General features: G+C 36.9%; 1 long non-coding RNA gene across 1 annotated transcript in view; it reads right to left on the bottom strand.

Annotated features, from left to right (window-relative positions):
• 4930474G06Rik (RIKEN cDNA 4930474G06 gene) overlaps positions 1–25,372 on the bottom strand; it is a 438,013-nt gene that overhangs the window by 332,095 nt on the left and 80,546 nt on the right. Inside the window, exon 2 of the long non-coding RNA NR_045398.1 lies at positions 14,840–14,898. This is a non-coding gene — a long non-coding RNA (RIKEN cDNA 4930474G06 gene). The remainder of the gene's footprint in view (positions 1–14,839; positions 14,899–25,372) is intronic.

Genomic DNA, 25,372 nt, shown 5'->3' with positions numbered 1-25,372 from the left:
TGATGTTTTAAGAGAGCAGAAGAAAACAGACTAATACAAATGCCATGCTTGACTATGAGATAAATCATTTATTTTAGTTTTTATCCTTAAAACATCTATACTTTCAAAGTACAGCATTTCTAACACATAGTCCTTAAAATATTAGGGATGACTAACAATGTAACTTGTATCAGGGTCTGGAGCATAACTCACCAGTTAAAGTCACATTCCCTCAAGGCTAGTGATGGAATTTTAGTCTCTAGAACCCACATGGTGAAAGGTAAGCTGCTCTCTGATCTCTACTTGTTTTCGAGATCATGTTCTTCCCACAATTATGAACACACGCACATGCACACGTGCATGCACACACAGGCACACACACACACACACATGAAATGGATTAAGCCACACAGGGAAAGGATTCATCTTTCCACATCTAACAATATAAAGACTATTTTGTTTGGATCTGGCAGGATGGGTTTTGTCAGTCAAAGGGAAACAAAATACGCTCTGCTTGAAGGATAGAATATTTGAGCAAGCGATAAGAGGAAAATAATAGAGAAGATTAACATTGAAGGTAAGTGAGCACTGGTCTTGCTGGTTAATATTTAGAAGAAGGATCCAATTTCAAGGCTCAAATGGCATTACATGAGCAAAAGGAAGGTGATGTTATTGCAGGGAGGGGATGAGAAGAAGATCATTCGTCCTGTGATACATTGTCAGGACAAAGAGGGCAAGTAGAGAGAAACACTGAGAACAAAGCCAACTCCTTCCCTGGTTACACTGGAGAGGACATCTGATCCTGCCGAGGAATGACTCTCTGTTGACTCATCCCCAACCAGCAGTCAACCGAAGCTTTTCCACACTCTTATTGAAAGTGTATTATTTTTACTAGGGTGTTTCTAAATGCCGTCTACATTTGATGTCACTCCCAGCATGTAACTCCAGTCAATCATTTATTATTTCACATACTATTGATTTGCTGGTTAACACCATGAAGATGCCATGCTGTTAGGAATGAGTGGACCTCCTTCTACCTAGGACAGTTCAAGTAGATGGGTTAGCAACAGACCTTTGAATGAGTCACAAAATGTTCATAGAGGATGAGACATTTCTAGAAACCCTCCTGCAAGTCTCAGAGAGCATCACAAATGAAGACGTGGAAAGAATGTAAGACCTGGGTATTGGGGAGGAGTGCTGTTTAGTGCTAGTCTAATGTGTGATATGGATGTCATAAAAGGGACTTACTTAGGCCTTCACAGTCTCTGGAACACTAAGGAAGCAGGCACAGGAGTAGCTGATAACTCAATTTACTGATCTCCTTGAAGCATGAAGGAGAATATGAACCTATTTTTTGGTATGACGGAACAAAGCTATGGTATTTAATCTTTGTACTGCCTGATATAATTCTGTTCTTGTTGGTTGACCTTCTAGTCCTAAGGAAAGGTGTATTCTTTCAGCTTGAGCAGCTCAGGTGGCCATGAGTGGCGGAGCTGGGCCATCAACAGTGCACTGGACAGAAACAGTGCCGAATCACTTCACCTCTCCAGAGCTGGAGCCAACAGCGAGAAATCTGCTGCCCCATGGGAAAGCTCGTCATCCATGGCCAATCTCCTTGAAAAGGCTAATTATGCTCTCCTGGAATAAGAATTTTAGAGAAAGATGGTCCCTGTGTTGACAAACAAAACTTGCTTCCATGAAAAAAGCAACTTGAATACATTTCTCCAATAAGTCCACCCTTGTCACCAGATATTTGTTTATGTAAGGACTTCTGCATAGCAAGGAAAAAAATGTTAACAAAAAGTTCTTATTTGGAAACTATACAGGAGACACAATCATGTGGGAATTCATTATCTACTTGAGCTGAGCCAATGGGATAGTATGATGCAGATGTCATTATCGTAAGTTTCTATCAACCAGGATGATTATTGAAAGGCAGAACTATGAATTGCAGATTTTTATACCAAGTCTCTACTTTTAATGCAGGCATGAGATAGAAATCATTTTTCCTACCAGGAGGGTGGCCAAGAAGTCTTCAGGGACATAGTAGGTTCCAAAGTCTGGATATTTGTCTATTTGTTTCTGTTCTGGTCCTGGGACACTAATGATTCAGAACTACACTTGCAAATAGACCTAAAAGTAAATATCCTAGTAAGTTTTAAAAATATTTTTATTTAATAGAGAAACTGTATTTGGCATATGTTCTAATTATGCTCTTCTCAAGCTAATTGCATTATTCTACAAAAACAAAAATGTGTTTTACCAGAGAGAATTAAGATTAATAGTAAACATTTTAGTAGCAGTAGACACACTGGTCTTATCTCTAAGCACAGATGTAATAAAGTTGAAGGAAGGAAAATCAGGTTCTTAGGAGCCCACTACCACACATTTGCTGATATTTTCCAAACTTCTGATTTCATATTTGTGAGGAATTTGTGACATTACCAGCTAACAGCATGAACAGACACAGGCAGGCAAGCACTGCCCCACACAGTAGTTACTGTAGCACAGCCTTGGTTGAAAGGGTTAAGAAAATGGTTTCTCTTGGGTGAGCAGGCATGAGCAGGCACCCATGCACATCCTTTGGTTTCCTTTTAATGGTCACAAACCTTAGTGTAATTTCTTAGGTGAGTGAGATGCTAATCAAGCAGTTGAAGACAGAGAGCCTAGTGAAAATAATCAAATGTGAATTTGTCTAGAGGGACTCTCAACTTTGAAGAGGGAGAGAAGAAATTGTCACAGTGATTCTGCTGGAGACAGCCTTCCTGCCACTAAGCGGCCCCTGGGGATTCTCTACCTGATTTGTTCTTTGTCAGTCTGGCATCTCTGTGACAAGGCAATTGTAATTAGAGTGAACAAAATGAGCAACGTGCCAAATTCGTGCTTATAATTCAGATGGTGACATTAAAGAAAACTGCAGTTTCTATTTTATTTTATTTTATTTTATTTTATTTTATTTTAATATACAGAGTTACAAAGAACCAGTCCGATATTGCCTCCCATGAAATTCAGAGATGTTTCACCAAAGAAAAGGAATATGGATAGTCTAAAAGATAACAACTGACTTGGTGGCATTTTAGTTTGAGAATCGTCTCACATCCGCATGCTTCCATTTGGACTGCATGGACAATGAGGATACAGGTAGTGAGGAAATGGATAGACACTTGTTCTCTCCTGTGCCTCGGCGCTCACAGATGTGAGACACAATGTGATGGCATAATTCATGTGGTGAGGACAGACACTTCTGAAGATTATGAGAGTGGAGGGGTATGCTAAACTTAACTGATTGTGAACTGAGTTCTATCTAGAAAAAAAAATCAGGGCCCCACACTTTCCTAATGAGTCCCATGATTATTTCTTTTCTCACATTATTGCACTATTACAGACTAGGGAATCACCTGGGATTTCAGGAGGGTTCAAGTGATTTATTAATAAATTAGAAATTTCAGAACAATTTACAACTATAGAATGGTGCAAGCCATAGTTCCCACATGCATGATACCTCTGCTCTCATGTCCAAACTGGTCTATTCTTCTCCCTCTATCATATTGAGAGATAAATCATATTAATTTCTCCCTTGTGCTACTCAGTGTAAGTATCTGGTGGCTTTCCTCTCTACTGACTCTTGAGAATTCTTCCCTGGACTGATTTTTCCTGACTCTGTACCTTTTGCTATTGTCTTCACTAAATTAAAAGGGTGTTTGATGATTAGTTCAAACTACATCCATCATGCATCTTAGTGAGTCTATTACACTCCAGAAAATCAAAATGTTGATGAGGTCGTTGGTTGATGAGAACACTGCTGTTCTCAGAAACAGTGAGAGTGGCTAAGAGTCCCAGACTGATATGGAATTCTGGGCAGCTGGGCTGCTCCTGTAATTCTTTCACTTCCTGGGAAGAGCTGAGCTCTTCAGTCCTTTCCATCCCACACAGTTATTGGGAGGCTGCATAGACTATGACACAGGAGCCCTTCCAATTATATGTTGAGAGAGTTTCTTTTCTTACGTGAGGTTAGTCACTACTAGGACAGACCCACATAGGAATTAGAGTTAAAAGAAGAATGTTGGTGTAAGTCAGAACCATGCTTTACCACTCCCTGCCCTACTTCCAAAGCAAACAATCCAGCATGGAACTTTTTTTTTTTTTTTTTTTTTTGGAGGCTACAAATTTAATAGCTCCCTAGACAGTTTTCTATTCCAGTTCATCACTGAGTAATATCTTTTTTTTCCTTTTCCATTTTTATTAGGTATTTAGCTCATTTACATTTCCAATGCTATACCAAAAGTCCCCCATACCCACCCACCCCCACTCCCCTACCCACTCCCCCTTTTTGACCCTGGCGTTCCCCTGTACTAGGGCATATAAAGTTTGCGTGTCCAATGGGCCTCTCTTTCCAGTGATGGCCGACTAGGCCATCTTTTGATACATATGCAGCTAGAGTCAAGAGCTCCGGGGTACTGGTTAGTTCATAATGTTGTTCCACCTATAGGGTTGCAGATCCCTTTAGCTCCTTGGGTACTTTCTCTAGCTCCTCCATTGGGAGCCCTGTGATCCATCCATTAGCTGACTGTGAGCATCCACTTCTGTGTTTGCTAGGATCTTACTGTGTGTCATCTACTTGGCCTGTTACCTATAAACACATGCATTCACTTCAGTGACTCTCAGCCTCGTGACACAGCAAATCCATGGCTACCAGCCATCACTAAGGTGTTTTCTCTATTTCCCATTTTGCTATAAAGCTTATTTCTTTTCCCACCTTTCCCAATATTGTCCACCTTGGTGTGTGTGTGTGTGGGGGGGGTGAATATGAAATTGTGCACCTTATACTCTAGGAAAAGTGGTTTTCTAGATTCGCAGGGCCCTTGAAGACTGGTATATCCAAGCTTTGACGTTGAAATGGGAAATATTTGCTATGGATTTTATTTTTGAGAGCTGCATAAACAGCATATAGTTGTTTAAACTGAAGAAGAGGAGGAGAGATGTCATACCTTTTAAAGAAAATTATCATGACTTTGTGTCACACTCGTGGCTATCTTTGGGTACATGGGACATGTGAGCCTTGAAGTGGACATTCTTGGTGAAGTACCAGGACCATGTGAATAATAAAAAAAAAAAAAACAAAAAAAACCAAACACCTCTCTAGGTCCAATATCCATGGTTTTCTCTAAATTTTACTACAGCACAAATACTGATTGGTTAGAATACTTACCTGGATGAATGGGGAAAATTTGAAGATGAATTAAGTTAGATGTTGACACTGTAGAGAAATATCCAGTTCCTATATTTCTTGAGATTAGAAACTACACTCAGATCTCTTAGTTGCCTTCTCGGACTCCTGTTACACCTGTAGCTACCTTTCTTGTTATTTTTAATGAGTAGCTGTAATTTACATAAAGTAGCCTTTAAATATAAATGGTCAACAAAATGAAACATTGTATCACAATATGTACTCAATGCTTCAAAAACAAGTAATTACCTTATTGATATTGTGTATGTTTTATAATTCTGTAACTTTCTACATTTCTTTCCATCTCTGCAAAGGAGAGGTATAAATTCACAGGGACAGTGAATAAAGACCATGGATTTCTATATTAAAAACAATATCTATTGTATAAGAAAGACCTTATAAGGAAATGATAGTGTCCTCAATCACAAACCTGTAAAACAATTCTCAGTTCTCATTGAGAGCTTAGCTTATATCTCCAGTAACTCAGAAAGGATGAGTCTTATTCATAAATATACTTTCCTAAGTTTGTTTCAAAAAGTATACAAAATAAAAGGAAAAGAAGTGTATGATTTTTTCCTGTGCATGTACTAGGCAGCCTTTCTGTGGCGATTCAGGTCAACAGAGGCAGATGATATACCATCTTTCTCTGTCTAAATCATCCACTTCTAATTTGCCTTAAATGACCTCATGCTATTAGATTTATTCCAGTTTTGTTTTAGAAATGTGAAACTCATAGTTCTGAAGTTACTCTATTTGTAGAACTCACACTATTAAACTAGCTCGATTTAGTTTCCTGCCAGTCTCTAGCAGGGCTGAGATGGCTTGAAATCAAGAAAGCCAATCAAACCTGCATCCTCATGTGCCCAGGAGGCCAGAGAGGTCTAAGGGCTTATTAGTGACTCCGTCATTTCCATCCATCATTCTCTATGCACCACAGTGTGCACACCTACCAAGAGAACTTTAAAATAAGAAATAAAACTCAATGAACTCACATTCAATTAATATTCGTCATATTATTAATCCTTGCTGGTGCAGGGCTTATCAAGAGATAATTGACCTTGTCAGGGTTCTGAGCCCGCTGCCTTGCTGGAGGAACTCTCCCTCCCACCATGCTTAATTAGAAAGCGATAAAATCCCCCCAAAAGGTTTTTCCTCTTTTCTGATTAACCATGGAATGTCCACTTCCTTCCCAAATCCTCTCTCAGTAGTGAATGAGGGAAACTAAAAAAACTATGAGATCATCATAATCACAATTTAAAAATGTGAAGCTCCTGCTTGTGGGCCTTAGTGAGAATGACAGATGATGCGTTTGCAGAGCCAGAAGGCACAGGTCTCTTGCAAACCCAGATGTTTTCTCCTTCCCAGGTATTTTATAAGAAAAAAAAATATTTAAAATGGACTGTGGTTCTTGTCCTTTTTCTGTCATGTAGAAGACGATAGTTGATAGTCTGAACAACTTGCTATTAGGCTGGATAGCATTCTGATTTTGAGTTTTCTAATTGTCACCTGTTCTGTGCATGGGCCTCTCTGCTTTTTCTGTTGTTTCTTACACATCAGACCTTGAATTCCTATGTTAATTTCGTTGTTGGTGGTGGTGGTGGTTTTCCAAAATTGGTAAATGAACATCGATTGAGTTTATGGTACATGAACTTAATGCTTCAAAATCAGAAGCTGGCAGAATGATGTTGACTGAACTGAAGCTCACCATTGAAGATGTTGGCAGTAAATCTTTGAGAGTAGAGGAAGAACATATCTATTATGTTCAGAGACATTCAACACAGATCAGCCAATCAGGGGTACACCTGTGTGTACTCTTATATCTATCTCAAGAGATTCTGCAAGCCATTTCAACCCAAACAACTATGGAATGGAAAGACTTCAGTTGAATCCACAGTTACAGGCACACATACATCCATGGACACACACACACACACACACACACACACACACACATGCACATATGGGCACACATATACTTTACTCACACACACAGAAACACACATGAACATAAGCATTCCACACATAAATGTCCCCATGGACATATGGATATATGAATGCACAAAATGCATGCACATGTAAGTGTGTACATGGTCACACACATGTATGCACTAAAGAACACACTTAAAAGAACACATATACTTATGAACATAAATGTGAATGTTCACATAAATATTCACACACAGCTAGTCATACATTCATGGCTGTATGCATAAACACACATAAATAGACATTTTATATTGTTAAAAAATTAATAAATGCTTGTTAGAAAATGCAAATCTGCCCTTTAAGGAGTAGAACTACTGTAATATACAATTGACTCTGAATTTTGTTTAGCCGTGTACTTCATTTGTTGAATTGCCCAGTTACACTAAGAATTTTAGCAAAACCCACAAAGAAGTGCCAGTGGGAAGTCTGAACAGTTTTAATTTTTCTACATATGCCTATCTCTTCTGCTATATAATTGAAAACTCATTGGAAGTACATAATCTTATTCCTATGTGTAAGTAGAAACAGAGGAATTACTGGAAATAGCAATTGTCATTAAATTAGTTCACTGTGTGCATTATACCCACAAGTTCCTTCCTAGGATGGCAGGTATGCAAACAGATTATCTCATTTAAGACAACAGGTATTTACTGAAAACCCCCATTTGGTCAATCCTATGATGTTATTTTCCTGCCCTGGTCCATTGTGCTGGATGAGGTTAAACAAGCTGAAAATCAATATCTTGAATCACAAAGTATAATGAAGGATGGGAAAGGAACACGGCCATCTGTCACAATTTTGTGTCAAAATGTAATTGGGTCAAGGTCAAAGGCTGGGAAAGAGAATCAGTTTATTGCATTTTTTGGTAAGTCCAAGGAAAATTGCGCTATTGTTCTGACTGTTCTCCTATCAGCAGGTTGAAGGGCCAAGGAGGTCACTCATAAAGTTTAAAGTGTGATTTTGGGGGAGCAACACTTTTAGAAATCTATTCTTTCACTCAAACTAATTCACCAAGTCTTTCATATGCCCCACATGCTCCTTCAAGTGCTAAGGTTATATTCTGAAGAAAAAAGAAAAAGCAAATCTGTGCCTACATACTGTGTTCATCCTAGTGGGGAAAAAAGTTAAATAAAAGGAGAAATAAACATTAGCTTGTCAAGAGTCCCATATACCACACTTATGTCTCCTGAAAGTAGAAAGTGCTACAGATCATTCTGCTCTGCATATGATAGTCTATGCTTTGCATAGTCACTCTGTAGATACATTTGAAAAGAAATCAAGACAATGGCCCCAAAGTTTAAATATTTCACAAGAATATATAGAATGAAAACTGCAGCATTCTATGCAATGTGCAAAAACAGTTTCATATATTTGAATGTTCTAATAAAACCTTCAAAAGTACAGCAACTATAAGAATGAAAATGGAATTGTATGGTAAGGTGGTTTAAATATGCTGGGCCCATGTGAAGTCCAGCTATTAGGAGGTGTGGCCTCGTTAGAGGAAGTGAATTCATGTAGAGGAGGGGCTTTGAGGTCTCATGTATATGTTCTAGTCTATCCAGTGTGACACAGTCCACGCCTGATTGACTATAAGATCAATAACTAGAACTCTAGGCTCCTGAAGGTCCTCCAGGTCGTCCAGGTCCTCCAGGTCCTCCAGCTCCACATCTGACTACAAGCTGCCCTGCTTCCTGCCATGACGATGATGGGCTGAACCTCTGAAACTGTAAGCCATCTCCAATTAAATGTTGTCTTTAGTAATCGTGGTGGGCTCATGGTATCTCTTCACAGACATGAAACCCTAAGACATTTGAGTAACATGTTAAGTATTAGATCCCTAGGGAAGGACAGGATTTACACTGACTCAGGTTTACAAGGGACTTTTCTGATATTTTCAAACCTTTCAAAACACTCTTATGAAAATAAAGATATAAATAGTCTGGATTAGGGAAAATCTGATTCTTTTGGCTCTCTTTACGATAGTTAACCTGTGTTCATCCTGGAATGACAAACCTGCATTGCAGGCTTATAGGCAGGTGTGCAGGACTTTGGTTCTACATCACAAACTATTCTTTAAGATATGTCAAGCTGAACACTAGCTTTTCTGGCTTCTCATCCAACTTGCTCCAACTTCCAGGAACCTATAAACAGTCATACTCATTGGTATCTCTGCATTCTGTTATTTTTATGGCTTTACCATTATCATTGAATATTATGGCTTAAAATTTATTGAGTACAAACACTATGCTATATTCTATTCACAGTGTTGGAAAATGACCATATGCTGGCACCAGTCCACCAGGTTAAGTAGGTTTCATGAGATGTGAAGTAGATAGACATACTACACATGAGTTGAGTTGGAAAAAATCCTATCATTTAAATGCATGGCATTTTCAAAGTTTCTCAACAGATTGCTTCTTTCGAGATCTGGGAACATTTGATTGTATGATCTCACACATATTATCAGTCAATCTGAGTAGAAAAATATGGGGCAGTGTTTTACAAAACATGATAAAATTTGTTAAAATATATTTTATTTCAGAGTATTTTATTTTTCCAACTATGACTAGAATTCTTGTGGACAGATACTTGGGATACCAGTATTAGGGGATATTAGCGTGCTCCCACATTTACATTTACATATATACATGTGCCCGTGTTGCACTATCCTCTAGTGATAACTTCATATGTTTATATGTTTTATTTGCCTACTAGTCTACTGTTAGCTTTTTGGTATTCTTGCATGTGTCTTTTAAACATTACATAAATAACACAATTATGTAAGAATATCTTTGTGTGATGTGGTGGTTTAAATATACTTGTCCCATGGCAAATGGCAGTATTGGGAAGTGTGGGCTTTCTGGAGAAGATGTGGCATTTGAAAATGTGTGTCACTGTGGGGGTGGACTTTGTTATCGTATGCTTAAGCTCCACCCAGGGCAGAAGAGTATTCTGGCTACCTTCTGATCAAGATGTAGAAGATGTCTCCTCCAGCACCATGTCTGCTTGGACACTGCCATTTTTTTCAGCCTTGATGATATTTGACTGAACCTTTGAATCTCTACACTACTCCCAATTAAATGTGCTTTATAAGAAAAAAAAATAAGAATCTCTTTGTGCTAGATGTAGAAGATATTACTAGATGTTGTATTTTACTAGATAGCTCTGGATAAGCTTGTGTCTCTGTCAGACATTGACTTACATTTTCTTCTTTTTTTCCCCTCACATGCATTTATAATATTGAAACATGAAATAGTTGGAAATTGAAAACATATGAATAAAATTTATGTGCCTTTCAGATAAGCCTTTCAGTTCCTTTCCCTTACCCCTTCTAACTATTCCCATGCACTCCTTTGCTCTCTCTCTGAAGGCCTCTATTTCTTAATAAAACATATATTATGTTATAGTATATATTCATAATAAATAATTGCATGCATATAATACATATCTACAATTGTATATAGATTTATATGTATTTATATATAATTATATATTTATATATAATATGCTTATATATATAGCCTGCATAATATTGCTTGTATGTATGTATCTCAATGCAATGAATTGCACTTACTTTGTTGAAGGTTATTTTACCTTCTCTCAGCATGTTTTAGATCCCTGTAGTTCTTTTTCTAGGCATAAAGGCCCTGAGATGTCTTCTATATCAAATGTCCTGTTATTACAGTTCTTAGAATTGTGCTATCCCTCTTTCACTATGATCCCGAAGCCTTGGTTGTAGGCATTGATTTGGAGATGTATCAAGTGAAGCTGGGCGTCAAATGGTCACTGGTTCTCTGCATTTTTTTTTATTTTTTATTAGATATTTTCTTCATTTACATTTCAAATGCTATCCCCAAAGCCCCCTATATCCTCCACCTGCCATGCTCCCCAACCCACCTACTCCCACTTCCTGGCCCTGGCATTCCCCTGTACTGGGCATATGATTTTTGCAAGACCAAAGGCCTATCCTCCAAGTGATGGCCGATACTTTGCTCCTTCCTACAATGGGGAACAAAATACCCATGGAAGGAGATACAGAGACAAAGTTTGGACCTGAGACGGAAGGAAGACCATCCGGAGACTGTCCCACCTAAGGACCCATCCCATATACAACCACCAAACCCAGACACTATTGCATATGCCAGAAAGAGTTTGGTGACAGGACCCTGACATAGCTCTCTCTCTCTTGTGAGGCTATGCCAGTGCCTGGCAAATACAGAAGTGGATGCTCACAGTCATCTATTGGATGGAACACAGGGCCCCTAATGAAGGAGCTAGAGAAAGTTCCCAAGGAGCTAAAGGGTCTGCAACCCTATAGGTTCTCTGCATTTTTATCAGTTGTGGTTTTCTGTAATAGTCTTTATCTGTTGCAAGACTTTCTTTGGTAAGAGGTGATACTAAGATTCTTGGTCTTTTCAAGTATAATTGTAAAAACATAGCATCTTCAACAAATGATACTGAGAAAACTGGATGTCTGCATGTAGAAGAATGAAATTTGACCTGTAGCTATTACCTTTCACAAAAATTAACTCTAAATTAACCAAAAACCTAAACCTAAAATATAAAACACTGAAACTTCTAGAAAAAAAAAGTATCCTAAAGGACAATACTTAAGTAAAACACTACTTTTCTAGTAATGGAGACCAGCAAGTAGAACCTCTTAAAACTGGAAAACTTCTGTACGGTTGAAGACACAACTAATCAAAGAAGAAGGAATCCCAGAGAATGAGATAGAATCTTTGCTAGCTACACATTTGACAGAATAAAGGATTAATATATAAAATATTTTAAATATCAAAAATAACCCAAACTAACAAACCAAGGTGTCAACAACAAGAAGAAGCACAAAGAGGACTTGTTCAAAAGATAAGTTTGGGATCTGCAGATTTCCAATGAAGTCTTAGAAATAACCAGATCTCAAATGTGTTCATCATCCCTAGAAATTAGGAAAATCCAAAACGAAACCACTCTGAGATCTCTGCTTTTTCTTCTTTCCCTTGTCATAATAGCAAAGTTATAAAATAATTACAAAAAAAAGAAAGAAAAAAGAAAAATCCAGAACAAAACAAAGAAAAAAACCAACCAAAAACTTTGTACTGGATTAAGGTGAAAAATGAACCGTCATTCACGTTTGGTTGGATTACAAACTGATCAAATCCCTGTGGAAATCAGTATGAAAATTTATCATTAAGCTAAACATAAATCTAACACACAACCCAACTACACTATTCCTTATTCTGTGTCCCAAAGTCTCAACATCCACGGTACTTGTTCAGCCATGTTTGCTGCCTCCCTAATCATGACAACTAGGGAATGGAAACAACTTTAAAGTTCTCCAGCTGATGAATAGATAATTAAAAAAACATTTTTATATATTATGAAATACTGTTCAGTCTCATTGCCTATATAGCTGGTGTATCCTGGAAATAATTATAGAATGGTACAGATTTACTATGATGGCATCGTTATTTATATCTTTACAGGATCATAAGACAAACAGCTTCCTTCTGACATCACTAGCATGAGTCACAGTCTTCAAGTGGCAGCAATGGTTCTGGCATTCCAATGTTCTCCTTCAATTATGTTGATTTATGTAGTGACAATAAAGGGTCTTTACTAAGAACATATTCAAACAAGACCCAAAGATTCACTGTGTCTTATAATGAGGAGTTTTCTTCTTGCCTGGAATTAAAACTTGCCCCCATTAATAACTGTTCTGTAGCAAGAAAAGTAATTCATGTGTGTTTCAGTACTGCATTGTTAATTTCTAGGATGTTTTAAGATCTAAATACGAAGTTACCAATTAACTGCAAGACATACATTGTATGCACTGAAGACTTGAAAGGAATAGGGTTGAGAGGCCTGATGTGCGATTCAGGCATTGTTTACTAATTACAAGGTGAGGCAGGTTGAGATGTGTATGTCTGATTGAAACAGTGGGCTTTTCAACTGAGTACTCTCTCTCAGTGAATTTCTGATACGTCTACCAGTTTCCCTCCTTATAAAACAGAAAGATCAGAAAGATCCTTCCTCAGTAAGAGTGGCTGATGTATGGTATTCAGGTTACTTTTGGTTATTCTCAGGGGATGAAGAACTAGAGGTAGCAGCCACACCCTTCTCCTGGCAATCAGATCTTTGTATTCTCACTCAGATCACTGCTGGTTATTTTCATGCAGGATCCTTTTGTTCCCATGGGTTTTGTTTGTTTGTTTGTTTGTTGTTATTGTTGTTTTGTATCCCTCTGAGGACCAATGATTTGCTCCCAATCAGAGATATCTTTACTGAAGTTTAGTCAACTTGAAACTCTAGGAGAATCCAAATAAATGTAAATTATCAGGGTCATAAGTCAAGCAAACCCTCTGGACATGAATCTTTCGTGTTGCTCAGAAGACACACATCATATTTCAGTTGATACGTATGTTTGAGTAGTGGGCTTACAGAGTCCTCTCCTCTCCACATTTCACCAGAAACTCAATGTAGACCACAGCAAAATGATTTACTTTTTGCTGATCAGTCATCTGAAAACTACTGTGCCCTACCCCCTTTTCCAGGCTCTTCTGTCCTCTTCTTTGGCTGTTCAATTAGCAGCAATGTACAGAAATCTAGTAATAAATTCACATTTTAGCAGAGAACACTAATATCTTATCTGAGGAATATGCCTATGGATGGAACCTTTATAATTTCACGAGACTAAAGGGAAGATGTTCAAATAAAGGAGCTCTTGATTGTTTCCAAATTCTGGTCTGATCCAGGGTGTGCTTACGTCAGAGCAGTTTGGCTGCTCTTACAATGTGCTTACTAAGCTTATAAAGAAAAAGGTATGTTTGCTCTATCTGGAAGTCTATACAGCAAGTCAACAGCAAGTAGCTGTCATGACAGACACTTCGGATGGAAAGTGAATATGGTTTTCCACCTATCTCAAAACAAGAGAACTTAGATGGTTGGAAAATAAACATAAAATCTCCCAACAGTCATTCATGTTTTGGCAGGTGTGTTAGGGACAGTTTGAGGGCTTATGACATTTTTTTTTCCTTACAAAATTTCCTACGGACTTGAAAGATGTTGAAAAAACAGTACTTAAACATAAGCCACTTAAATACTGAAAAGTTCTTGCTCCTATATTTTTCTTACCATCTACTAGGACATAATTCAAGTGATTTTTAAAAGCACGCATTGCTTCACCTTAAAATATTATTTCACTTTAATTCAAATAAACAAAGCTGTCGAGGTTCTCTTCCTATGTACAGGACTACCTTTAGGTTGCTTCATTCTAAGAAGAAAAGTTCAGCAAGATACTAATTATCCTCTGGATGGGAAAAGTGGATAACCAGATGTGGGAGAAGGCATACAAAGCAAGTAATAGATCTACACAGCCATATGTAATCTCACACTGAACACAGGAATTGCATTGTTGAGCTGTCAAAATACGTTCAGCTCAAATGTTATCCTCAGGAAGTATACAACTGTAAATAAAAGCAAATTGGAGTAATTTAATCATAAAAGTTATTCTCGTGTACTGCTTGCATTGTGCAACCTAGACAAACAAAACATCTTTCAAAAAATTACTGCAGACACATCCCTCAGCCAGACACCTCTGAATGTCTGCACTATTGTGATTCTGTAGCATTCCCTGCTGGCACAACTTACCTTCCTTGTGGTACCAGGCTGACAGGAGAATCTCTGCATCTCCACAAGGGTCAAAAATTCTGGAATTGAAGACAATGTTCACATCCTCGAATGCTCTCAGTTATAAACATAGTTTTTCTCCTAGAATTATCTAGAACTTAGTTGAGATTAGGCTAGTGGAAAGATGATATTTTTAACTAGAAAAATACACTAAAAAACAAAAACATGTGCTAGAGACAACTTGTCCCTCAATTCTTTAATCCATTTGCTCCCATCAGTTTAAATTTCAAAATTCTTACCCAGTATCTTGTCTACAAAAATACAAGTAATTTATTTTATTTATTAATTTATTTTAGTTTGAATTATTGAAATCATAAGCCAAAATAAGTCATGTTTTATTAAAATAACCAAGTATTAATGCCACAACATATTCTATCACCAAATACGTATAATTAAAACTTGTCATAACTACCTGATACGTGTTCCTTAGAAGGCATATCTCTTTGATACATATGTTACAAATAATTTGCATGTATAATCTATAAAAGTGTATAAAATATTTGTGCCTTAATTTTTTTCGAAGATTTGAACAAGAAAATATTTACAAAGGAATGTTATTTAAAATCAAATTAAGAAGAAACTCAAATTAAAGAAGAATATGTTGCTTTTAGATGACCCACTTTAACAATGACATTGTTTTTATTTTTATTGAAAAATATCAAAGATATTTATCAAACCATTTTTTGTCAAATAAGTAAATAACCAAACAAAAGCATGAAATTATTAGTTTCTCTGAGCCTTTGGCATTCAGTAAGAAAACAATGCCTTAGAAAAGAAAAAGTCCACATTGACCCTAGGTTTTATCCCCTTCAGTGTTTACATAGCAACACATTTGAAATGATATTTACTATGTGTTCCATCTATGCTATCTATGAACTAATTTGTTTAGTGCATGATTGTTGTATCATTGTGAGATAATTATGCTCTTGACATCCCATGTTGTAATGTTTAGGATTTCCAAAATGTTTTTGGATTGTCAGATTAAATATATGGTTGCAAGTTGCATTTTGTTTTTCTGTTTTCAAGGTCAGTTTTACTTATTCTAAGAAAACAGCACACAAGAAGAATGCTCTTGATTATGAGAATATTTTATTTATGAATATATTTTTGATAATGGAATTTTAAGCCTCTAACAATAATTGAACCATTCATGTGGCCATTTCCTTTGATGTGTAAATGCGTTTTATGCAGCAGAGAGCAACACATGCCCTTTCTTTGTTTCTTGAAAAGCATAACTAGTTGTGACTTGGGTATAAGTTGTTACCTCTGAGTAGATATGTCTCTGTTCCTATCAGCAGAGCAGGCAAGAGCTGCTGACGAGGAAACCATTTACCCCATAATGTGTTAGTGCTGACTAAGAAACTCTTCAGTTACATTGTTCAGGATATGTATATATGGGTGGGTGGGTGTCTGTATGTGTGTGTCGATATTTATGTGTATTGTAAATGAATATTAGATACTTCTTGGTAAACTACCTTTTAGATTTTTCTATAAGGATATATAAAATCTATCACCTGTAAATCACTGGTGAACTGGTTTGATTCCCTTCCAGTCAACTCCAAATATGTTCCATTTGATTAATTCAGTGATTGTTTGCCTGAGGTAATTTTGCCATACTCTTTTTACATTTGCAAATTTGGGTATATACTTTTCATTTGTATTAGTTGACGATGGGGGAACCTGGATTTGCTGAAAAAAAAAGTAAGAGATAATGTTAAATTCCTAGACTGTTAGAGTAGAGGTCTGGTTTTTGCCCCCATTCTAACAAAGTTTCTCCAACCCAAAGAATTGTATCAATTAGTTTGTGAAATAGTAGTTGATTGTATTTGTTCAGGTGATTGCATCTTTAGTGTGTCATTGCTTTTTTGCTGTTCAACCTAGTCTTGTACACCCTTTCATTTAGGGCTTTATGGGAAATTATAAATGCTAGTGCTAGCATTTGTTTATTAACTACATGTTTTCTACATTGAAGAGACTATTGTATATGAAGTAAATTCAGTTTATTCTGGAAGTATAGGATATAGATAGTTTCATTGAATTAAAAAGTAAAGTTAATGAAAGTAAGAAAATGAAAACAAGTAAAATTTGTTATATATTTTTAAATGAGCTTTCAGAATCCATATCTTAATGCTAAAGTTATATGATCTTAAATTTAAACCTAGTAGTCTCCGTAGGAAAATATGTTTTTAAGATACATTAAAGGATATATGAGAAAAATGCAAACATAATGAAAATGTCAACATACAATAGCAGATAATTCAGGAAATAATGAACACAAATGCTATGAAATATATAAAAAGTATAAATAAGGCCATCCAATTTTGCTTTTCTTTATCAAGGTTGATATTAAATATACATGGATAAAACTCTTCAATTAGGTAGATATGAAAAAAAAAACATGAGCCAATTTTACAAAGTCTCTAAGGTACTTTATTCTAAAGACATAGATAAAAATTAATTAGCAAAATATATTTTATAAATATAGAAATAAAAATAGAAAATTAGATATCAAAAGTAGAGTAATTTCAATCCTAAAATACATAAACTAATAACAATGACTGTCTTAGTACCTTTTCTATTTTTGTAAAGACAAACCATGATCAAAGCAACATACAGAAGAAAGCATCTAACTGGGTGCTTACAGATTCCGAGGGGTAGTCATGACCATTATCCTAGGGAGCATGACACTGATGTCATATATGGGAGCTTAAATCTTATCCACTAGCAAGTGTTAGAAAGAGAAAGAGAGAGACTGAACCTGACATAGGCTTTTGAAATCTTCAAGTCCAACCCCAGTGACAAATCTCCTTAACAAGGCCACACCTCCTAATTCTTCCTAAACAGTTCCACCAACATTCAAATATATGAGCCAGTGCAAGTCTTTCTCATTCAAACTACCACAATAACAATACATATTAATGAAAGCCTTGTTACTGTAGTGATAGCATTTTACACACTCTTTAACAGCCTAACATGTTTCTGATAAGCATTTTCTCAGTGATATAATGTCTCTCTAACACAGCAAAAAGGCAACATGATTATATATAACCATAAACATATAAAAGAACCACCCAAATATGTCAACGAGAAGCTTACAGAACTGAAGAGAACATAATTATGCAATTGAATTGGAAACTTTGATAACTCCTGTTGATAATCCCTAAAACAATGTAGTCAGAATATAAGTAAAGGAAAGGTAAATAAAAAGTATTTACTTTGCAAAATCTAACAGACTTAGAAGGAATATAGTTACCAACAAAACATCCTATGCCTTCCCAAATTCACAGGAGCCATTTTCCCATGCTGATCATATAGAGACTCCTGGTAAGTCTTTAGGGATTTATGATGAATCTTAAGATAGAATGTGCCTAATCAAAAAGGAATCTGGTAAGAAATCAACTCAGGTAAACTTCACAAATTAGTGAAAAAAATAGAATAATATTCAACAACAAACAGACCAAGAAGAAATTCCAATAATTAGAAAGTGTTCAAAGAAGATCTTTCTAAAGCATTTGGAGTTGTGTGAAACAGAGATAGCAAGGCTGAGAAAAGAATTGTAACTATGACCTCATTTTTGCAAGCTAAACATATCCATAAGGATTTTGAAGTTCAAACTAACAATATCATCACTCAAGGAACATGAGAAAGACAAACAAGCAAAAGTTAATATAACCAGAGCAATGAAAACTATGCCAACCAATGTGAAATAGGTGACAAAAAAATCTTAAGCATACAATGATATCATAGTTAGGTCTTTATAAATGAGCAGAATCAGAAGCCCTTAGCTAGTGAAATAAAAATAAAAAGAAGAGGGAGTATTGTAATTGCGAAAGTATAAATGCACCTTTCAGTGAAGCAATAGTATGATGTCTATTTATACATTTTATATCAAAATTTTGATGTTATATATTTTCCTTTTTGTTTTCTAATTTTTCAATTCTTCCTACAACTCAAAAGAACATCTCACATTATGAGAAAAGTAAATGTTTAATTATGTACATTATACTCATATAAAGGTGCAGATCAGACTTAGAACTTTTTGGTGAATTTAGCCTATTACACTGTACTAAATACTTCCTCATTGTGGTAAAAATGAAGAAAAAATGAATGATGAAAGGAATTTAAGGAAGGATTTATTTATACTCACAATTTGAAGATACGGTCTGCCATGGTAAGGATGTGTGCTACCTAGTCTTGTTACATCTGCTTAGAGAAAACAGATGAGATTCTGTTTCTCGCCTTTCTCTTTTTATTAAATCTACACCTGAGTAACAGTTTAGCGTTGCTTGTGTATAGGGTAAATCTTCCAATATAGATTAAAATATAGAGACTCTCTCACATACCATACCAGAAGTTTGTCTCCTAAGTTAGTCTAGATCCTGCTATGTTGACAATCAATATTAATCACCATAGCTACCTGTCTTAATCATTGTTCTATTGTTATAAAGAGACATCATAGCCAAGGGAACTCTTATAAAATAATGCACGTATTTGGTGATTTATTTATAGTTTTAGAGGGTTAGTCCATAACCATCACAGTACAAAATAGAAGCAGACAGGTATGGCTCTGCAGTAATAACTGAGTTTTATATCCTGATCAGTAGGCAGCAGGTGGCAGTGGGGGAGAATAGACTTTCAGTAGGCTTTTGAAATCCCAAAGCTCCTGCCAAGTGGCCCACCTCCTCCCACAAGAATTCTACATCTCTTCTGACTAGGCCACACCTCCTAATCTTTTTTATCCTTTCCAAACTGTTTACCAAGTAAAGAGTCAACATGAGCTTTTAAAGCCATTCTCAATAGAAACCATCAAACTATCTAAAGAAGAACCTTTTCCATTTGCAAGGATTCCTTTAAAGGTCTTAGAAGAGAAGGTCTCTTCTAAGCTGAGTGAAATTAGCTGCACTTTGAGTGGGGTCAGAAAATTCATCAAAGCATATGTTGCCCATAGGAAAGTGTTTCAAACCTGGGCAATTCATCCGGAGCAAGCATGACTGGCCAAGGCCTCCAGAAGCAGAAGTTGTGATAATCAGCCAAGACTGGAGTACAGTTAGCACCTGAAGTGTACTTTTCATGAGGTGCAGGTTGCCATAGCAACAGTCTGTATAGTCACCACAAGTATCTGGTCGGCTCAATTGACATCTTTCTGCTCGCAGCCAGGTGTAAGTAATTGACAGCTGTCAATCAAAGAATAAGACCAGACCAGCCTCCAACAGCTTAACTGGCATTAAAATGCTTAGAGTATAGGTATATCATCAATACTAACAATGTCTCCTCACTTAGCAGTGCTGAACTCTTATTGAAATGCCAGTTGGAGAGGTAGGATCCCAGTTTCACTTTAAATAGTCAGTCTTAAGCCACAGAATGCTGTATGCTAATTTCCTGTGCTCTGAAAGAATAATAGGGCTATTTGTTTATTGCATGTAGTACCATCATTCCACAGGATGAAAGGGGATGTCGAGATGGTTTTTAACATTAGTTTCACAACAGATTGAATGTATTTGACACTGCCATTCTGAACACTTACAATGGTTAGAATAGTAAACTTAATTTGTGAATATTTTAACTATCTTACCACAATAATAAAATTTGAAAAGAACATGGGATGCCCTCCTTGATAGATATTTCATTTTAGTAGCTCTAGCACCAATGATTTTCTGTGCATACCTCTCACTTCTATGGTATATTTCTTTTTTTAATTTTTTAAAAAAGATTTATTTATTTATTATATGCAAGTACACTGTAGCTGTCTTCAGACACCCCAGAAGAGGGCATTAGGTCTCATTAAGGATGTTTATAAGGCACCATGTGGTTCCTGGGATTTGCACTCATGACCTCTGGAAGTAGTCAGTGCTCTTAACCACTGAGCCAACTCTCCATCTCTTGATATATTTTTGAATAAGTACATTTTATCTGAGCAGCTTGATAGTAAACTAAAATTAACACTCAAGTATTATGTATATTTAAAAAATTATAGCAAATGATATGCATTCAATAAAGTAATGAGACTGTTACTTTTATAAAAATTTGTTACACACAGTTTTGCACAAGTCAAAGTTCTGCAGAAATAATATTGTATACTTCATCCTACTAAATCATATGACAATGTTCTGAGACACCAATCATATTCATTTTCATTTAATATATAAGGAAAACAAGGACTGGGAAAAAATTCACTGGTGAGGCCATGTGAATCCAGCTCTTTCCTAAATTAGAGTCAGAATTCTAAATATTCATGCTACCATTAACAGGATCATAGCAAGGTAGCCACCATAGTAAATAGAGAACTACAAAAATCACAAGTTCTATTCTCTGGGAACAGCAAGCACTTTGGTCTACAAAAAAAAATCATTAAGTAAACATTCCAAAAGAGAAGAGCAAATTCTGAAACATCTGTATGTACACTAGGGTTAACCATACAGGTTCACCAAGAGGAGGAGCAGAGATTCAAAACAGTACAGAAGAAGGTTTGGTCATGTAACTGTTTGGAATCATACAGGAATAAACTCTGGAATCCTGACACATTGACATGTTATAAGAGGCAGAGAAAGGATTTTCCTCTAAAACCCGCAGAGATAGCATGACCTTTCTGACATTTTGACTTTATATAAGGGGTATTTATTTCAGCATCTGGATTAATGATAAACTACTTCTTCTATGCTATGTCACCAGACTCATGCAATTACTACAGCAGTCACAGTAGTTATATATCCAGCATCACTGTGTTTCATCCAACAAGACCATGAGAATGCCCAAGAGTCTGAAACTCACTTCAGGAAAAGAAGGAGGTCCAGGGAGTTTAGCTTTTGCTGGTTTTCCTATTTAATTTCATGGTTTACACCCAATAAATGGACATACCTTTGCCTTGTCCTCTGTTGACACTGAATTTCTTCCAGTTTATTTACTGCCTGTAAAATTGTCAGGATTCTATGAATGTCTCACATTTTAAAGTGTAGCCCAATGTATGTGTTAACTATATTATTCTTAATATTTTCAGTAGCATTATAAAATGGTTATATTTTACCATCATCTAAATGGAGTAGATAAAAAATTTACCCTTGTAATACAACAACTATTAGCCTTATATTATGGTGTTGTAAATGTAGGTAGGAATACATCAATATCTTTTTAGGCAATCCTTGAAAAAGTCTGAAGAAGAAAACTGAAAACTGAGTAGCAAGCACATGCTTCATACAAAGAGCCACAGGAGTAATATTTAAGGTGTGGAAGGTCGGATGAAGCCTACTGTCTTCATGGAGCCTTTCCTCAAACACCATCTGATGCATGTGACTTCCAATGGTGATACTCCAAATGTCTTAATATTTAGGATACTATGTTCTTCTCTGTCCTGTAAATGTCCACTGTTTCCATGAAGAACTTGCATTCTTTGTATATTTTAAATCTCAATCATATGATATATAGCATAAACTGTCTCAGATTTCAAAGCTTCTCGAATAATTGCATTGTGAAGTCAAACTCAGTGTCTTAGTCAGGGTTTCTATTCCTGCAAAAACATCATGACCAAGAAGCAGTTGGGAAGGAAAGGGTTTATTCGGCTTACATTTTCCACATTGCTGTTGATCACCAAAGGATGCAGGACTGGAACTCAAGCAGGTCAGGAAGCAGGAACTGAGGCAGAGGCCATGGAGGGATGTTACTTACTGGCTTGCTCAGCTTGCTTTCTTATAGAACCCAAGACTACCAGCCCAGAGATGGTACCACCAACAAGGGGCCCTCCCATTTGATCTCTAATTGAGAAAATGCCTTACAGCTGGAACTCCTGGAGGCATTTCCCCAACTGAAGCTCCTTTCTCTGTGATAACTCCAGCCTGCGTCAAGTTGACACAAAACTAGCCAGTACACTCAGGAATGTCTACAAGTATTGCTTACAATTTTATACCCAGAACATACTGTCAAATACCTTTAAGAACTCTCTCAGAACCTGAAAATTCACACAATTGAATGATGGCAATATATCCTGCTGGTGACAACAGGCATAACTTAGAGACCTGTTCTAGTTACACTTTTAAAAAAAATCCTCCTCAGGAGGTCTAACTAAATAAAGGAAAAATCTATTAAGAACATTGTAGCTACACAGAAAAAGAGGACAAACAGTCAGATCAACTAATGCCTTAAGAGAAAATTATCTGTGTCTCAAAAAAAGAAAAAGAAAAAAGGAAGGGCAGGAGAAGTAAATCAGCATTCAGAGGAAGAAAGATCAAGAGGAAGAAGTGGCAAAGGAAGATAGTTTATGGAGGAGGAAGCACAGACATAGGAGGGGAAACAAGGGGGAGGACCATCTGAGAAGGAAGAAGAGGAGAACTGGAGGTAAAAGATATGAATAGAAGAGGCAAAGGAAGAAGAAAAAAGAAAATGAGGAGGAAGGGGGAAGAAGAAAAAGAAGTGAGCAAAAGAATGACAAAGAAGATGAAAATAGGATGAAGAGAAAGAAGAGCAAAGGAGAAGATGAAGATAAAGAGGAAGAAGAGCAAGAGAAGGGGGCACAGAAAGGATTGAAATACTTCAGTGGCATCTGCAAGTAACCAGCTAGTGCACTAATCCTATGTGCCTGGATGATATCCATTCTCTAGCTGACTGTAGCACTCACATATCTTTTAGGAAGGAAAGCCAGCTTTTCAAGGTAGCCAGCTTTTCTAGATCATGGCAGGAGCCAGGCAGAGCCCAAAGAAGCAATAGGGCCTCAGAAGAGAAGATGTTCCAACCGATAAGAAGGACACATGCTCCACTATGTTCATAGCAGCCTTATTTATAATAGCCAGAAGCTGGAAGGAACCCAGATGCCCCTCAACAGAGGAATGGATACAGAAAATATGGTACATTTACACAATGGAGTACTACTCAGAAATTAAAAAGAATGAATTTATGAAATTTCTAGGCAAATGGATGGACTTAGGGGGGGGCATCATCCTGATTGAGGTAACCCAATTACAAAGGAACTCATACAATATGTACTCACTGATAAGTGGATATTAGCCCAGAAACTTAGAATACCCAAGATATAAGATACAATTTGCTAAACGCATGAAACTCAAGAAGAACGAAGACCAAAGTGTGGACACTTTGCCCCTTCTTAGAATTGGGAACAAAACACCCATGGAAGGAGTTACAGAGACAAAGTTTGGAGCTGAGACGAAGGGATAGATGATCTAGAGACTGCCATTTCCGGGGATCCATCCCATAATCAGCTTCCAAATGCTGACCCCATTGCATACACTAGCAAGGTTTTGCTGAAAGGACCCAGATATAGCTGTCTCTTGTGAGACTATGCCAGGGCCTGGCAATCACAGAAGTGGATGCTCACAGTCAGCTATTGGATGGATCACAGGACCCCCAATGGAGGAGCTAGAGAAAGTACCCAAGGAGCTGAAGGGATCTGCAATCCTATAGGTGGAACAACAATATGAACTAACCAATCCCCTCCCCCCTCCCCCGGAGCTGGTGTCTCTAGCTGCATATGAATCAGAAGATGGCCTAGTCAGCCATCAGGGGAAAGAGAGGCCCATTGGTCGTGCAAACTTTATATGCCTCAGTACAGGGGAATGCCAGGGCCAAGAAGTGGAAGTGGAGGGGGGAGGGGGGGAAGGGCGACCATGGGGGGGAATTTTGGGATAGCATTGGAAATGCAAACGAAATAAATACCTAATTTTAAAAAAAGAAGCAATAGGGCATGCTTTTCACTACAAAGCAAGATGTTCATTTTGGCCAGGGAAAGATTGGAGTGTCAGCTGAGTAGACAGCATTGGAATCCGTGGCTAAGTGGTGAAGGTAAGTCAGAGGTCAATGTCCTCTTACCCTCCTGCCTCCTTACCGTCTCACTTGGGGTTTATCTCAACAGTAATTTTCACCTGTACTGTGTGTCCCCATTTCTTGTCCAGACACCTTTTTCTCTTGCCTGTTGGTAACTTTATGATTAATGTTTTATAGCTCTACATAATTTTAGTCAGATTTATATCTGATCTTCATTATTATATTGCTACATTCTTCTAAGAAGATGTCACTCATTGATTTTTAAATTACTCATTGAAAGATGAGTGTGTGTTAATTCACACAAGCATTTTAATAAGACCGAGGTGATGCTACTTCCTGGAGGAGGGGAGCAGCACTCCTAAGTCTCCTGTGACTCCATCAAGCAAGGTAACAGGGAAATTTTGCTGTTTGATCTTTTTATCTATGCCTCAGTACATAATTACAAATTTATTTTCCCCTCTGTCCTTATTTTTTGAAATGTCCCTTTGAGTTATGAGAAGAGTTGAAAAATGAGAAAACATAATAGAGTTTGTGGTAGAATGGAAAAGAGGATAAAGGATATTAAAGATTGGATATGGAAGCTTTCTGCATATGAATATAGTTGACAGCATCATACAGTGTGGTTGTTTAAAGTTCAATTGGCTTTAACTTTGAATCATGCATATATCTGCAAACATATCACTGCACTCAAAGTTATAAATATAATTTTCTCTACCTTTCACAATGGCT

This window comes from Mus musculus, chromosome 18 (assembly GCF_000001635.26).
Source record: "Mus musculus strain C57BL/6J chromosome 18, GRCm38.p6 C57BL/6J".
NCBI lineage: Eukaryota > Metazoa > Chordata > Mammalia > Rodentia > Muridae > Mus > Mus musculus.
The sequence above is the reverse complement of the archived record's forward strand: the minus strand, read 5'-3'. Positions and strand labels throughout refer to the sequence as shown.